Here is a 15,915-nt window from a genome sequence, read left to right on the forward strand (position 1 = left end):
GGGTTGTGAGAATGACGCAGTCCGAGCTTCAGCGCAGCACAGCCGCTGCAGAGGACTCTGGGACTGTAAACGCTTCAGTCGTGAACAGAATTACAAATGCCGCCAGTGGCACCCTGACAGCCTATCAGTTTTGCACAGGGCCGAGCTCAGCATGCGGCCCACCTCACAGTTCTCTCATTACTCATCAAACACTCTAATTAGCATAACTTACAGTCTGCTTTGATAGTCTACGTCAAAGTGCTTTTGATATAGAAGACAACAAATATGTTGTGACTGATGTAAGGATAGTACTTGGTATAAGAGATGTTGAACTCGTAGGCTTTGCAAAAAGGCCCCTGAAATCTTAACCCTTAAATGCACACCTCTGGTTTTTCCATGACCCTTACTACCTTCCCTATTTATTCAGTTTTATTTATTTAAAGAGCACCTATTTTACCCATTTTTCAATATATAAGATGATTCTTTTGTGTTTTTAGAATATGTATGTGTAGTTTCAGCTAAAAATACTCATCGTATTATTTATATACCTTTTATATGTTGTCTTTTATAATTGTACTGACATGCGGATGTTGTGATGAATTATAGCGATTTTACTGACCTTATTACAAACATGCACTGTTTTAACAACGTTTTAAACTTGTAAAACTCATTCTTGAGGTGCAGATGATCACAGAGCGCTGAACAGATCTTTTAATCCCAGCTGCTTTGCGCAAGTCCTGTCTTGTGGATATGTTTATAAGCGTTACTATGGGGACATGTTAATACATGGCTGTTAAAACTGCACTCCTACGTCACGTTGCAGTTCTTTTTATTGTGGTTTTGCCTTTTATATGGAATAGCATTTTGACTGGAAGTGGATTTGGAGGTGAGTGGGATTGGGAAAGGTCCAAGAGTTGGGACACAAACTTGGGATGTCAGTACAGTACCCATGAGGCTATCAGCATTTATAGAACACCTCCTCCTTTTTGTTACGCACAATATACCATGGGGAAAAAATTTAAAACTTATATCTGTTTTCAAATACATTTTTATTTAAAGCATATAATGTCTAGAGTTATATGATGGAGTATTTTTCTGTGCAACAATTAAATGCGATGACTCCTTAAGAGCAAATCATCTTTTATTCCTTATGGTGGGAATGTCTGATACGCAATCGTATGAATTCCACAGGATTAAAACCAAAGAATCTCATCAGCAAAAAAATAATATAAAATTGCTTGAGGGGTTGCTCTGCACATGAAGGCAGATCTAGCAGTCAGCTTTCAAAATATATTTTCAAAAGCATCATTTCTAATGACTTTAACATGTATAATTAAGGTTGTCTCATAACTTACTGATCCATCCATGTTCTGTATATGTCTGGGGCACTAAAGACCTAAATATGTAATAATGATTGGCAAAAAATGTGGAAATGTCAAGGTCATGATACCCAGTGAATTCATTTATTTGTTTATTGATTTATCCATCCTTCCAATTTTCAACTTTGGATGCCTGTTGGGTCTTAAAAAATCTTCATGTCTTAAATTACAAAAAGTTAATTTGAAGCCTTAAAAGGTCTTAAATTCATTGAAATATTGTGTTATAGGTAGGGCCACATAGAATCTGCAGATGTTTTTTTGCTATTTCTGTGGAGAATATTAGTAAAAGTCTGCAGAATTATTTTGGGAGTATCATAACTAAAACCTTAATATAAGAAATAAAAAAATAATATCTTTTATTGTTTAAAATGCATATCCAATTAGAATAACTTTATTTGGTAAATAAAGCAAGTTTGTTATATAATATCTCTAGCAAAAGACAGAAAATAATACTGTACAAACTGCATTGTACATAAATCAGATAAACATTTTCACATTAGTCAATAATATTACTGAAATTAATAAAAAAAACTGAATAAATATAGATTTCCACACATTTACTCAAGTAAATAAACAGAATTGATAATGGGCTGAAAATCCTCTGAATTCTGTGCACGCATAGTCCGGGTGGGCCTAGTCTTAGGTCTTAATTAATTTTAAACGGGTCTTAATTTTGCTTTGTCCAAGTAAAGCTACTCAATTGGGCCAACAACCATTCAATCACCAACAATCCATCTCAATAAAACCTTCTTTTTTTATATATATATATTTAGTTTTTTAGTTTTTTTGAAAGGAGATATGATTTACAACAGCTGTTAGACATTTTTACAACAAATTCTCCGTTAAAATGAAAAGAAAACAAAAAATAATTGATTCATCATGATAATACCGGTAATAAACTGCTAAAAAAACCTAATATTTTCTCTATTAGAAGTCTTAAAAGGGTCTTAAAGTCGTAGGTTTGACTGGATGAAACCTGCAGACACCTGGTTGTTCCTCAAACAGCATAGAATAGAGCTACCAATGCTAAGGTCACAGGTTAGGTTAGCTGCTACTTTTATATAATTATGGATTGATCCATCTAACTTGCATTATTTGTGTTTTTCCTACCCAAACTTGGAAATGGATTAACACAGTTTTTAAAAAAATGCTTTCATGAAACCACATCATTATGATGTCATTAGCAACAAACAAAGAAACCTTTCTGGCCAAACCGATTTCTGACATTTTTTCCATGCTCTAGGATTGGTCACTCTGTCCTGCAATGTTTTGTTGCTGATAGTTTGAGTCATCCTTACTTTTCCCAACTCTTATTAAAGCCAATAAAACGTTCTGACGTGTGTACAGTGCAGAAGCCGACAGTCAAGTGGAAGGGCTCCAGCTTTAACAGCTGTTCCCATTGTTCACTCAGAGAGATGACCTTATAGGGAAGTGCCCATGATGTACAACCTCTTTCACCCTCGTGTACCCGCTTTCACATTGGCCTTGCCCATTAGCACAAGCTGTGCTCTGGGAATTTAAGCACCCATGCGGGATGGCATGCAGCCTTCCGATGGACCTGGTAACCATCGCCTATCACTGCAGGGTCTTGCAGCAAGTGGCAGGAACCTAGCAGGTGTTTGATGTCCTTCGCTTGTGGCAGATGAATGTTAAAATGAACGAGAGTAAAGGAGATACTAGTCATTTATTAGCCAACAGTTGATCAGTGATTCTCATCACACATCTGAGTGGTCAATCTGAATCATTAATTCATAGTTTGTAGGCATTTAAAAGTTGCTATTAATGAGGCAAGTTAATTCATCTGTCACTACTGTAGTTATTGGAGCAAAAAACACAATAATTAGTCAATTCTTTTTGTTAAAATGTGTGCTGCTTTACAGAAAATGACACCAATTTGAGGGTAACAGTGTGCTAAGAGAGCTTTAGCTCCGCCCCCTCTTTTAGAGCGCTGAATATGTAATCAACTATTCCTAGGGGCTCTATTTTGACGGTCCATGCGCAAAGCGCAACTGCAGGGTGCAAATGCTTTCAGGGCGTGTCAGGACGCGTTTTTGCTAATTTAAGGACGGGAAATCTGCCTTGTGCTTCGGCGCATGGTCTAAAAGGGTTGAGTTTATTTCCTTAATGAGTTATACAGTAGGTGTGTTTTGAGAATAAACCAATTAGAGTCTCATCTCCCATTACCTTTAAGACCCAGCTGTGTCGCGCCAAGAGCGCATTCGCTATTTACAGGACGCAAAGTAAGTCTAAGTGGAAAAAATGAGCATTTCACAAGCAAACAGTTAACAGTTTTTTTTTTTAACAGAAAACTGTTAAACAGAGCATCTACTGCATGAGAATGAGTGATAATGGATCACTTTCACTTTCGCTCTTGGATAGGGAAACCTTTACGCACAGACATCAATTAGTCTATAAATAAATACTTTTGTTTGTTAAGCGCAAATATTCGTTTCAAAACTATTTCTAAATTCAGTTCCAATTTCCAGCAAACGAATAAATGAATAATAATAGCAAAATGTGCTCAAAAACCTGAGTTATATCCTAAAACACATGCTGTGCCCCATATGGTCTAAAACCTGCAGGTGGGCAAATCTAAGCTTGTTTTTAATAAAACAAATATACATATGGATATAATAAATAATACTGCTAATAATAATAACATTATACAAAAGCAAATTGTTATGAATGAACTGAAAAAGCCTCCCGAGATGAAGAAGACATAAAAGCAGTGGTTTTTCATATTTATGTAGGCTAGAAAATAATATGTTTTGTAATATTTTAATCCTTTATATTTATATTCTATATCTATTCTTATTATATCCTATATATATCCTTAATATTTAAATTTTTTCATATGTAAAGATATTTGCCTATTGCTCTCTTGTGCTTATTAAGCAGTGCGTAAGCGAGGTGCAACTGCGCCGGAGTTTAGACCGAGTTAGTTTTGGTCTAATGAAAAATCTATTATAGTTTATAAAAATAGCAACGCGCCAGCGGTCCGCCTCAGAACGCCTTCCTTTTTAGACTAGAATGCCCATGGGCCCACATCTGAGCGCTAATGCGTTTGCTATTTAAACAGCGTAGCGCAACGCCTCAAAACGACTCTTGCGCCAAGCTTAAACTACCAAAAGACTATTGCGTCACGCCTTGCGCCACACTGCGCCGGGTGTATGATAGGGCCCTATGCTTTAAAAATACTTAAATACTTGAATGACAATCAGCACCTCCAAGTCCAAGGCCATGGTGCTCCACCGGAAAAAGGTGGTTTGCCATCTCCAGGTTGGAGGAAAGTCCTTACCCCAGGTGGAGGAGTTTAAGTATCTCGGGGTTTTGTTCACGAGTTAGGGAAGGATGGAACGAGAGATTGACAGGCGGATTGGTGCAGCGGCAGCAGTAATGCATCGATGTACCGGTCCGTTGTGGTGAAGAAGGAGCTGAGTCGAAAGGCAAAGCTCTCGATTTACCAGGTCCATCTACGTTCCTACCCTCACCTATGGTCATGAGCTTTGGGTCATGACCGAAAGGACAAGATCTAGGATACAAGCGGCCGAAATGAGTTTCCTTCGCAGGGTGGCAGTGTGCACTCTTATGGATAGGTTGAGGAGCTCTGACACCAGGGAGGAGCTCGGAGTAGAGTCGCTGCTTCTCCACACCGAGAGAAGTCAGCTGAGGTGGCTTGGGCATCTGTTTCGGATGCCTCCTGGACGCCTACCTAGGGGAGTATTCCAGGCATGTCCCACCGGGAGGAGGCCTCAGGGAAGACCCAGGACACGCTGGAGGGATGTCTCCTGGCTAGGCTGGGAACGCTTCTGGATCCCTCCGAAGGAGCTGGAGGAAGTGTCTAGGGAGAGGGAAGTCTGGGGTTCTCTCCTAAGACTACTGCCCCCGCGACCCGGCCCCGGAAAAGCGGCAGAAAATGAATGAATGAATATTTGAATGTTTGCATGTTTTTGTAATATTCATTCATTCATTCATTCATTCATTTTCTTTTAGCTTAGTCTCTTGTTTATCAGGGGTCACCACGGCGGAATGAACCACTTCTTTTTGTAATAAGCTTACTTTAACATTTTTATTGGTACAACCAGCAATTCTAAATAATTAGTTGTCTCTTTATCCATCTTTTTTTGATTGTGTCGTGAGCAGTGCTTCATTGGGTAGTAGTCTTTTTCTTTGTATAATGCCATTGAGTACATGGTCTTATACTTTTTTGCCTTACTGCATTATCTTCTTATACTTTGCTTTGAAATCAAAGGTTGTAATTTGGCCCAATCCCCATTCTAGTTTTGTAAAAAGCATGACGGTAAAACATGAACACCTTTATGAATATATTAAACCATATGCTTGTTTTAGCATAAAAATAACAAAAAATGCTACTTTGTGCATCTCCTTCTGTGCTGCCGTTGTAGGAAATTTTTGTACTCCTTGGTTTCGAGTGTGGTCCTAAAAAATCTCAGTTTCAAGGGCTATCTAGCTCTTTTCATTAGTCCTAGCCTTCCAGAGAATTGGGACTCCCCTACTCCTTCATGTAGATCCACAAAACATAGGGTAGGGGCAAGGGGAAGTTCTAAGGGCTAGAATTGGGATTGGGCCTTTGAGTCTCCTCATAGAAGTTTGATTTGAACACTCCACTTTTATGGAAATAGACTACTTTTACAAGTCCCTGATTTTTAAATTCATTCAACTGATCTCCAGCTCTGGCAGGAGCACTTGTTGCTTAGCTTAGTTTAAATCATTGAATTGGATTAGACCATTAGTCTTGCGTTCAAAAATGAAGAGTTTTTTTTCTTAGGTCAAACAATAAAATGTACATAATATTGATAAATCTAGATATACGCACTGATACAATTCACCAAACAAGAAATTATCAGGAAAAAATAATTTTACACCCAAGTATATAGATAAAAGGCAAAATACCACATACATACACAAAGATATACAAGCATAAATTAGAATAATAAAAAAAACGAACAAAACAGAAAACAAACAAATAAATAAATAAATAATTTAATTAATTAATTAATTATACAAAGAAAAAGAAAGGGGGAAAAGCCAATTTAGATATAGGTGTCTCCTTAAAAATGTTAGAAAAGGGCTCCAGACTTTTTGGTGGCTTTGGTTTTATTGCAAATAAGATTTTTTTTCATTTGACAAGCATGTAAGAATTCAAAAACCCATTGCCGATAAGACGTGGGAGCTGCTGATTTCCAATTCATAAGAATAAGTCGTCTAGTCAGTAAAGCTGCAAAGGCTACACTATCGGCTTGTAATAAACTTAATTCAACATATTCTAGCAGGATTCCAAACAGTGCTGTTAAGCGGTTTGGGTGAACTGACAATGAAAAAACAGCAGAAAAAGACCTAAATACTTTCCCCCAAAACAAAAATGAAGAGTTTTGACCATTTTAAAATTTTATTCTTTTCTAGTTACATCAAGTACTAAGAGCTACGAAAATTAAAAGTTACTATTTTGTGGGCTGATATGGCCAGCGTAATAATCAAGAAAGTTTGCTTTTAACTGGGTTTGTGCAATAGGGTTTACAGAAATGCAATTTAGCCCTTCTAAATGTAACATTTTTATTTTTGAGTGAACTGTCCCTTTAATGATTATTGATACATTTCAAGAAAACATCTTAAAGCATGCAACTAAGAAATGGAAAGTAGATCCACCACAAAAGGTCACCAAATAGTTTCAAAAGTCCTTAGTTATCCTAAAACACTGAATAGTACATTCTCAGGGGTTTGATTGTTGCATTGAAGTTGGCGACTGTCTCTAAAACCAGATATTCTTCTTGCAAATGGCCACACCAGAAGTATGTGCACAAATCATGACTGCTTTTTTCACACTATAATGATTCAGCTTGACCCACCAACCATTCCCTGTGAATCAGATCACTATTCTATGATGACATGTGGCAAATAAAGAGCAGGCATGTTTGTTTGACCCCTGTGTCCTCCTGCGTCACCATAACAAGCATAGGAATGAATGGTGCTGTGCCACTGATGAAAGCACAAAGCTTTTAAATGAAACCATACTGCTTTCCATCACCTGACCTCCACCCGCGGAGGGTTAGGTGTGAGCTATCTTACCCAGCTGATTGATGCATGCTGGAGGTATTTTAAGATACTGAAGTGCTTTATGATATGGCAGCTGGAATGTTTGCATATACCGCATCTTCCTTTCCATTGTGGTCTTGATCTTGAACGGTGCATTAGTAGTTGAGTATTGAGTCCTTGTGTGGGTGTCCTGTAGGGCCCTTTTTGCTGGGTTTATTCTGTGCTCTTTGAGGGCCTGTGAGGAGGAGTACAGTGGGCGAATAGATAACTCTAACAACTCAGGTTCGGAGGTCATGCTGCTACCTGGAGGCCAGATATGCCTGAAATAGCTCATCGCAGGGGCTTTTTGTATATGCATACTGATAAATGCTGGTATGTTCTGGAAAGGCTTGACGCACTTGTGAATCGCACCATAAGGCTTCTCTTAAGCCATGAATCAGCTCTTAGCTAGAACGAAATTAAATCGACACGTCATTCTCACCTCATTGTGCTCGTCTGTGTTAGTCAGCAGTGCTTGAGCTTCTTATTGAAAGACGTATCCATGTAATATTAAATCTGGAGTTTGAATTGAGTATTGTTCTTAATTATTGGCATGTTCATCTGATCCAGTTTCATTTGGGGGAGTATATTGTAAAACATTCTGAATTGAATTGAGAATTACTTCAGTTTAACTTGAATCACAGTAACTTTGAGTCAGCAATCAAGGTGCTGAATTGTGATTTGAAATTGTGGTTGGATTAATGGAACTGGCTTTTGGGAAATACACGCATCTCAATCTGCTAATTATTGGTTATAGAAATAAAAAAACAATACAAATTTTGGTGACACTTGTGGTACAGTTTGCTAATATTCAATCATACTAACCAATTAGGGGTGTAGAAAAGGATCATACGTTTATAAGTACCGATAAACAGTCATTATATTAATCAAAACCATGTAGTAAGCCAGTAATTAATAGTGGGAAACGATACTTAATTTTGATGTACAACACTCGCTATTAATAAACCATTAACGGACTTTTTTCCTCTCACTCCGAATTTGCTGCTTATTAATAGCTATTAATGTAGTAATAAGCTCAGAATGATGCTTAATATTTACTTTATAAGTACTTATAAGTACAGTTGAAGCCAGAATTATTAGCCCCGTTTATTTTTTTTTTCCCAATTTCTGTTTAACTGAGTTTTTTTTTCAACACATTTTTAAACATAAAAGTTTTATTAACTCTGTTTTTAATAACTGATTTATTTTATCTTTGCCATGATGACAGTTAATAATATTTTACTAGATATTTTTCAAGATGCTTCTATACAGCTTAAAGTGACATTTAACTAGGTTAAGAAGGTTAGAGTAATTAGGCAAGTTATTGTATACTGGGGGTTTGTTCTGTAGACTATAGAAAAAAAACATATCGCTTAAAGGGGGTAATAATTTTGACCTTAATGTTTTTTTTTTTTAAATAATGCTTTTATTCTAGCCGAAATAAAACAAATAAGACTTTCTCCAGAAGAAAAAAATATTATCAGACATACTGTGAAAATTTCCTTGCTCTGTTAAACATCATTTGGGAAATATTTAAAAAAGAAAACAAAACTCAAAGGGGGTTTAATAATTCTGACTTCAACTGTAAAACCAATGTCTTAGCAATAGATAAGCCTCTATTAAGAATTGGTTCTTAAACTAAAGGCTTTACTGATTTTTCCATAATGCATACAAATCAAGCAATAAGTAAATATTTTTATATTTATTATTCCCATATTTTATGTTGTGGTTTATGTAATGATGTAGAAATTTCTCTTAACATTACTGGTGTTCACTGTTGTAAAAAAAGTTTCTTCAAAAAAGTAATAGATTATAAATTACTGATTACTACTGGAAAATTATAATCTGATTAAATTACTAATTACTTAATGTAAAAAGTAATTAGATCACTAATTACTTTATTTTGAAGGTACTTTTAAAACATATAAAATATACCTATAAAAATAAAACATAAATTGCAGCTCTTTTAGTAATTTAATATTCATTCTAAAACATTACAATGGGTTGATCATAGCAGCTTAACATATTCAAGACTTCGCCCAAACCTTAAAATTCTTTTATCATTCAATTGTCTTTTTTTTTTTTTTTTTTTGAACACAAAAGAAGACATTTAGAAAAAAAATGGATAGCTATAACCATTGACATCCATAGTATGCAAAAGCACTGCAGTGTTTGCGTGTTCTGTGTTTGTCTGAGGTAATCAGTCTACGGAAATGTGAATATTCCAAACAAAGCATTAATCTGATCGATCAGTTCTTGTCATGTGACTCACCGTTTTTATCTAGGTATACCTTCACTCTCGATCCTGCACAAAAATTTTTGTTAAACTGTTTAGGCTGAGTTGGGCCGCTGTGTTTTTGGGCACCAGTGTCCTTGGTGAAAAGTATTGTCAGACTGCTTTCTGTTCTAGTACTGAACAAGTTGCTAGTCGAGTTAAAATCAGCCGAAAGTTCTTTAGAGAGTGTATTTAGACTGCAGTTCACAGCAATATTTAAGTTTTTCCATTTCGTGAAATTATTGTCACTCCTTCCACTTGAAGAAACAACCACTGGACAGCTGCTATTTCAACTCGCGTTCTCCAGAAATTTGAAAGCACATGCTTATTACTGAAGTTGCAGCAGAAACCGTGATTTTAAAATAAGCATTTTTTTTTTCTTCTAAAAACTGTATTTGTGACACAATTACACTGACTTTAGTAACTGTTTTCAAATTACACACATTTAAAATGTAATTCGTTTTATTACTGTATTCCTCAAAAATGTAATTAAAATACAGTAACTCGGCCGGTGTCGAAATTCTCAAATGATTCTCCAACTTTCTGTACAGTATGGGCAATTTAGAGATTTCACTCAAGAATTAAAAATAAAAGAATTCAAAGAATTAAAAATCTGATAATTATTCATTTCTGAATTAAATGCACTGACAAAAAATTGTATATACTATCATTTTCACTTATTCTCTTCCATCAAATTGTGGTTTGTCTATCAGAGAACCTCATCCATATCCTCTGAGCATCCACACATTTCTACAGCAGAGCACTTGTCGGCTGAGCCTGTTGGTGCTCTTGTTACCAGTGAACAATGCTGGATGACCTTCGGGGAACCAGACCTCATTGTGTGCATTCGTTCCCTGTTTAGGTGACTGAAAGTTGTGATTGAGCTCCATTAAGTCTTTCTGAGAAAAGCCATCCCGGTCTCGTGTTTTGGTGACCTCGCAACGCAACTCCTCACTGATTGTGTCGAAAGAACAGACCGTTAATCCTCAGTGCAGAGATCCTGTAGCAGACACATGTGTGCTGATCTGTGCCAAGGCCACATGGCATCCATTGTTGTCATGCCCTGACATTTTTCATACGGCTGCTATGTGTACTTGCACTGGTGTTCAACATGGACAGATGCTTCGCACACTTTCACTGATGTTCAACATGGACCGATTCTCTGCGCACTTTCACTAATGTTAAATGTGGACAGATCAACAAAGAGACACTCTGTGTGACGTAAAGGAGAGTTCTCCCAAAATGGAAATTTTGTCAATATTGATTCACCCTTAAGTAGGTACAAACCTTAAGTGCAAGACACTATAAATAAATAGGAACAAAATTGGCACCATACCTCCCCAGTTGATTGATTACATTAGGAATGGCTATTATTTTGTGCATACATATTTTTAAAAAAATGTTAGGTTTAGAGGTTGTTTTTTGTGTTAACAGATTTTTGAGTGTTGAGCATCAGTTAAGACAATGTTAGCACCTATGAGCTTTAATTGTGGGGAAAACTGGATAATTTTGAGCTTTTGTCAGCTAATTTTATCCTCCGTGCTTAAAATATTTTTTGAGATGGGATCAAAATCGGTGACATACTGTATTGTGAATCTGCTAGTGGAGTGATGACATGTCGGTTTCTCATTATTATTTTTATTATTATTATTATTAATAATAGCGAAGACCACATATTAATATGTGAAGACCTTGCTTAACTATTCATGAGAGCACGTGCTTTCCGAAGGCAAGGCAGACCTGTCAACCTATGAGGCCCAATAACTGGGTTTGTGTTTGTTTTCATGATCCATGGGGTTTGTTGCATGTTTCCCTGCGATTCGGTCAGGGCCGATACAGCAGACAACTGCTGATTTGCAGCAAGCATTTTTTTCAAAGCTTGTAATTTTTAAAGTAATTTTTACATTACTTTTATCAGTTGAGTTTGTTACCATTCAGACACATTGCCTATATCCGTGCTGGTGTGTTCGTCTGTTTAAAATACTTCACATTATCGGCAGAGCTAATGGTTGAAATAGACAGGGAAAGAGACCTGCTGCACTGCTATCCACTGTGTCTGCATTCAGACCCAGGGATTAAGGAGGAAAGAAGTCCTCCTCATTTATAGTGTTTATATAAACACGATTATCTTTATGATGATATAAAAAATTGTGGTTGTATATATGATTTTTAAAGATTTATTTATTTTTTTTATTGCAATATAAATACAATTGGGATTGGGATGATTCTGTAGGGGAGTGAATCATGCATACAATATAAATGGATACATTTTCATAGATGAATACAATTGAGAAAAGGATACAAATTAAATAAACAGTGTTTTTAACCGTATTCAGTTACAGTAATTCAAATAATCACATGTAAAATAATACTGCGTAGGGTTTATTGAATTAAATGATTCAATATAAAATTAATCATTATTAAAGTTTCAAATGACGCAATTTCTAATGCCTCTATGCATTTAAAATCCTCATGCTGCAAAAACACATGCAAGTGGTAAACTTTAATTCAAACTCAATATTGCATATGCTGCGATGTAACCATTGCAATTGATCACATTGCATATCGATGCTGAAATGATATATTGTGCAACTCTAATGGAAATGGAGGTTTATGGCTCGGTGCAGAACATGTTCATTTTGAGAAAAATCTCTAAAAAATATGTTCTCTGAAAAAAAAAACTCAGACAAATGTTTTGCAGTTTTTATACATTAATTAGTTATTCAGGTTTCAACAATTTTATTTAATTTTTTTAAGTGATTCAAAGCTGTTTAAAGTCAACATGAACTGGAAAAATTTTGGGGGGTTCTCTAACAACATGCATCCAAGGTCAAAAAACACTTTCATTGTCTTATAATACGCATTTATTTTTACCTAATTATCCAAATGACTCTCATATGATTTGTTCAATGATTCATTTGTTCCCAAACCCCTCCTTGGCATGATAATAATCTGAGCTGATTGGTCGACTGCATTCTGTGTGAGATGAAGAGAAATTCCCACCACAGCTTATCAACATTGTTGAAGTAGTTAGAGTGCACAGTGTATGTGTGAGCCCAATGCAGGAGTGCATTAAAGCAATGCAGTTTAACACCAGCTTATTGCTCTATTCTTAACCATAAGTAAAAAAGTGACACACATTTAGTATTAATCCACACAGTGGCGAAAGCTGAACTATTTTGAAACTTAACTGCCGCACGCGTGTAGAAACAGCTGACGGTGGCCATATCAACGACAAACGGCAGAGAATCATGAGCTCACAAATGCATTTTAATCCGTAAGCAAAGCGACAAGTGTTGCGTTTTCAATGTGGTTTTAGACGCGATATGAGAATATGAAGAGTTAATCAGATACAGTACAAGCGGTTACAAGTAACAAAACACAATTAAATACATAATTTGCAAGCTAGAGAAAACGAGGCAGCCATTTTAATCACACTTGCTTACACTTGTGAAATAGACCAAGAAACTGGTCCATGAACTGTACTGTAAAGTCCCTTACATCAATAGTCTTTTCTGATCCTTCCAAATGGCCGACAAATCCCCCGTTGTAAGTGTGTAGATTGCTGAAACGCTCATAAGAAAAATGACCAGAACACAGCACAAGGCTAGGGCTATAATGAGATATTTTTGCAAACATTTTTGCAACTTTAACCACTGATTCTTCACAGCCTCGTCTTTGGGTAGGGAAAATAACACTAATTTTCTTTTACACTTCAAAGCACAGCATCTCTGCGACATGATTTAGCTAGGATCTGCTAAAGTGTTTGTCTTTTTTTTTTTTTTTTTTCTCTAGTGTTTGTGGGCGAGACCGGGAGTTTAAATTTTCCCGGGTCTGCGAACGCGAGAAATGGGCGAGACTTGAGTTCCATAAAGACGTCACACCGACAGGGCTAAAGACTCGTTACAGCGGTGATTCATTCGAACCACTATGAGGGGGGCAGCGTTTGTAGGTGGAGACATAGAAAACAGGCATGACTAGTTTTAGCTGAAGATCTTGTTTTAGGGTCTTGAATAGATCCTGAGGTTTCACCTGCCCTGACCAGCTTAAAAGTATCATCCAAAGCTAATGGCACAGTCGTTGGGAGCCTGCCTTTAGCATTTGCATAAATCTATATAGTTAATTTAAAGCTAGATTATATTAATTCATATTTCCACAGCTGTCTCTTTAGGAATGCATATCACTTATACTCTTATGCAGTGTTCTTAAACAGTATTGTTATGAGTTCTGAAAACATGAAGGCAGTATTATTTCTCATATGATTGACTGCATGTGGGGGTGTGGGGGACTCTTCCTGTCCAACAATCGGACAGCTGCTGTCATGCCTTTTATGTTTAAAGCTGATCAGCCAACATATCAAAATAGTTTTCCCATTTTTGGCGCGGCACATTGTTGTTCCCCATTCTATTTTCTTCTCTTGGCCCTGATGAGCTTACATGTGTCTTTTGTTCTCCATGGGGCGAGCATGTTCTCGCTCTCTCTAGTTGCCTTTTTAAGTCCTTTAATGACTATGAGAAGGGGACTGGTGGATTTTGTTAATTAAAGATCATAACTTAATTTGGGTTCGTCACGGTGCCAAGTTTTTCATGAGTCAGGAAAAGATTTTTTTAGAAGGCATTGAGGGTTATGAGTTTCTAAATGCTGCGTTCTGACACTTGTCAAGATGCAATATGTGGATAAAAAATTACTTAAAAAAACAAGCAAACAAACACCAAAACTTGAAGTCTAAACATAGGGCATCTTATTTCTGTATTGATTTATAACAGTTATTCTTATTTGTAACATTGCATTATTTACTGCCTCTTTACTGCATGTTGTTTACACATTTTACTTTTAAGGATAGTACATTTAGCCTAACGGAGTTAAAAAGATGTGTTAAAGGTGTTGTATGTTAGTTTTTGACTCTTCTAAAGCCTAAAATGCCATAATATTTTTGCAGATATTTAAGAAATAAGCCAAGTAAACATTCTTGTTTATCTGAAAAACATTCAGATTGAAACAAGAAATAGAAGCCGTTTCTAATATATCAATTTGTGATGTTGCTTAGATTATTTTCCATATTAAAAAGAGACGTTCTGTCATCGTGTGCCGTTACTTTTTTATCGAACACGATTTACCTGTTGGTCATCAATCTGGCAATCTGCGATTGCTTTTGTTTTGATTTCAGGAATGCAATAACTAGTTCTACCACTGGGTGTCAAACTTGCGTACTGCACCTTTAACCTATGTGCTCATAAAGAGTTTCTATTTTGCAAAACATGGTATTTTGAGGATTATTTCTGCCTTTTTGTGTTAATATAGATAAACAATATTGGACAATTGTTTTGTTATCCAAGTCTTTTTTTTTTTTTTTTTTACTACAAGAATTGCTGTAAATCAATCAGTCTTGAATATATACACGTATACATACATACATACATACATACATACATACATACATACATACATACATACATACATACATACATACACATATATATATATATATATATATATATATATATATATATATATATATATATATATATATATATATATATATATATATATATATATATATATATATATAGCTTTACACTAGTTTTTTTTTTTCCCTATGGTAGCCGATGGCTAACAGTTTCCTTCATACTTTCAAATATCTTTTATCATGTTTAACAGAGAAAAACTCTTCTTTTAACTTTTATCACTCAAAGGTCTGAACAAGTGGAGGATGAGTAACTAATGAGAGAATTTTCCTTTTTGGGTGCACTGTCCCTATACTTCTTGTGTAGTAAGGTTAGGGCTGAGCCAATACGCAATCTTATATCGAACTGCAATAAAATTAGTCAATAACGATGTTAAACGCTATACTTGTGTGTTTTTTTTTTTTTTTACTCCGAATTGATCTAAGAGCCAATCACACAGTAGAAATGTGCAACTATGGGAATCTAAAAGTGTCTTCCTATTAGAGATGTACCGATTTATCGGCCAAAAATGTAAAATGCCATTTAATGGACCCTTTAATTTTTGTGGCTTCAGTCATTGTTGGGTAACTCTTTTAAATCTGGAAACATGAACAGCTTCTATTGAAATGTATATAGTTATCGTTCTATATGGAAAAAAATTATTGAGATTACGTTTTTGCCATATTGCCTAACCCCAAGTAAGGCTTGTATTTTTACTACATATTGGCTTATGAGGTAATTTATT

General features: G+C 35.8%; 1 protein-coding gene across 6 annotated transcripts in view; it reads left to right on the forward strand.

Moving 5' to 3' along the window:
* Nucleotides 1-15,915, forward strand: part of atp2a2a (ATPase sarcoplasmic/endoplasmic reticulum Ca2+ transporting 2a) — a 58,248-nt gene that overhangs the window by 11,968 nt on the left and 30,365 nt on the right.

The sequence above is a fragment of the Danio rerio genome, chromosome 8 (genome assembly GCF_052040795.2).
Source record: "Danio rerio strain M-AB ecotype USA chromosome 8, GRCz13ab, whole genome shotgun sequence".
NCBI lineage: Eukaryota > Metazoa > Chordata > Actinopteri > Cypriniformes > Danionidae > Danio > Danio rerio.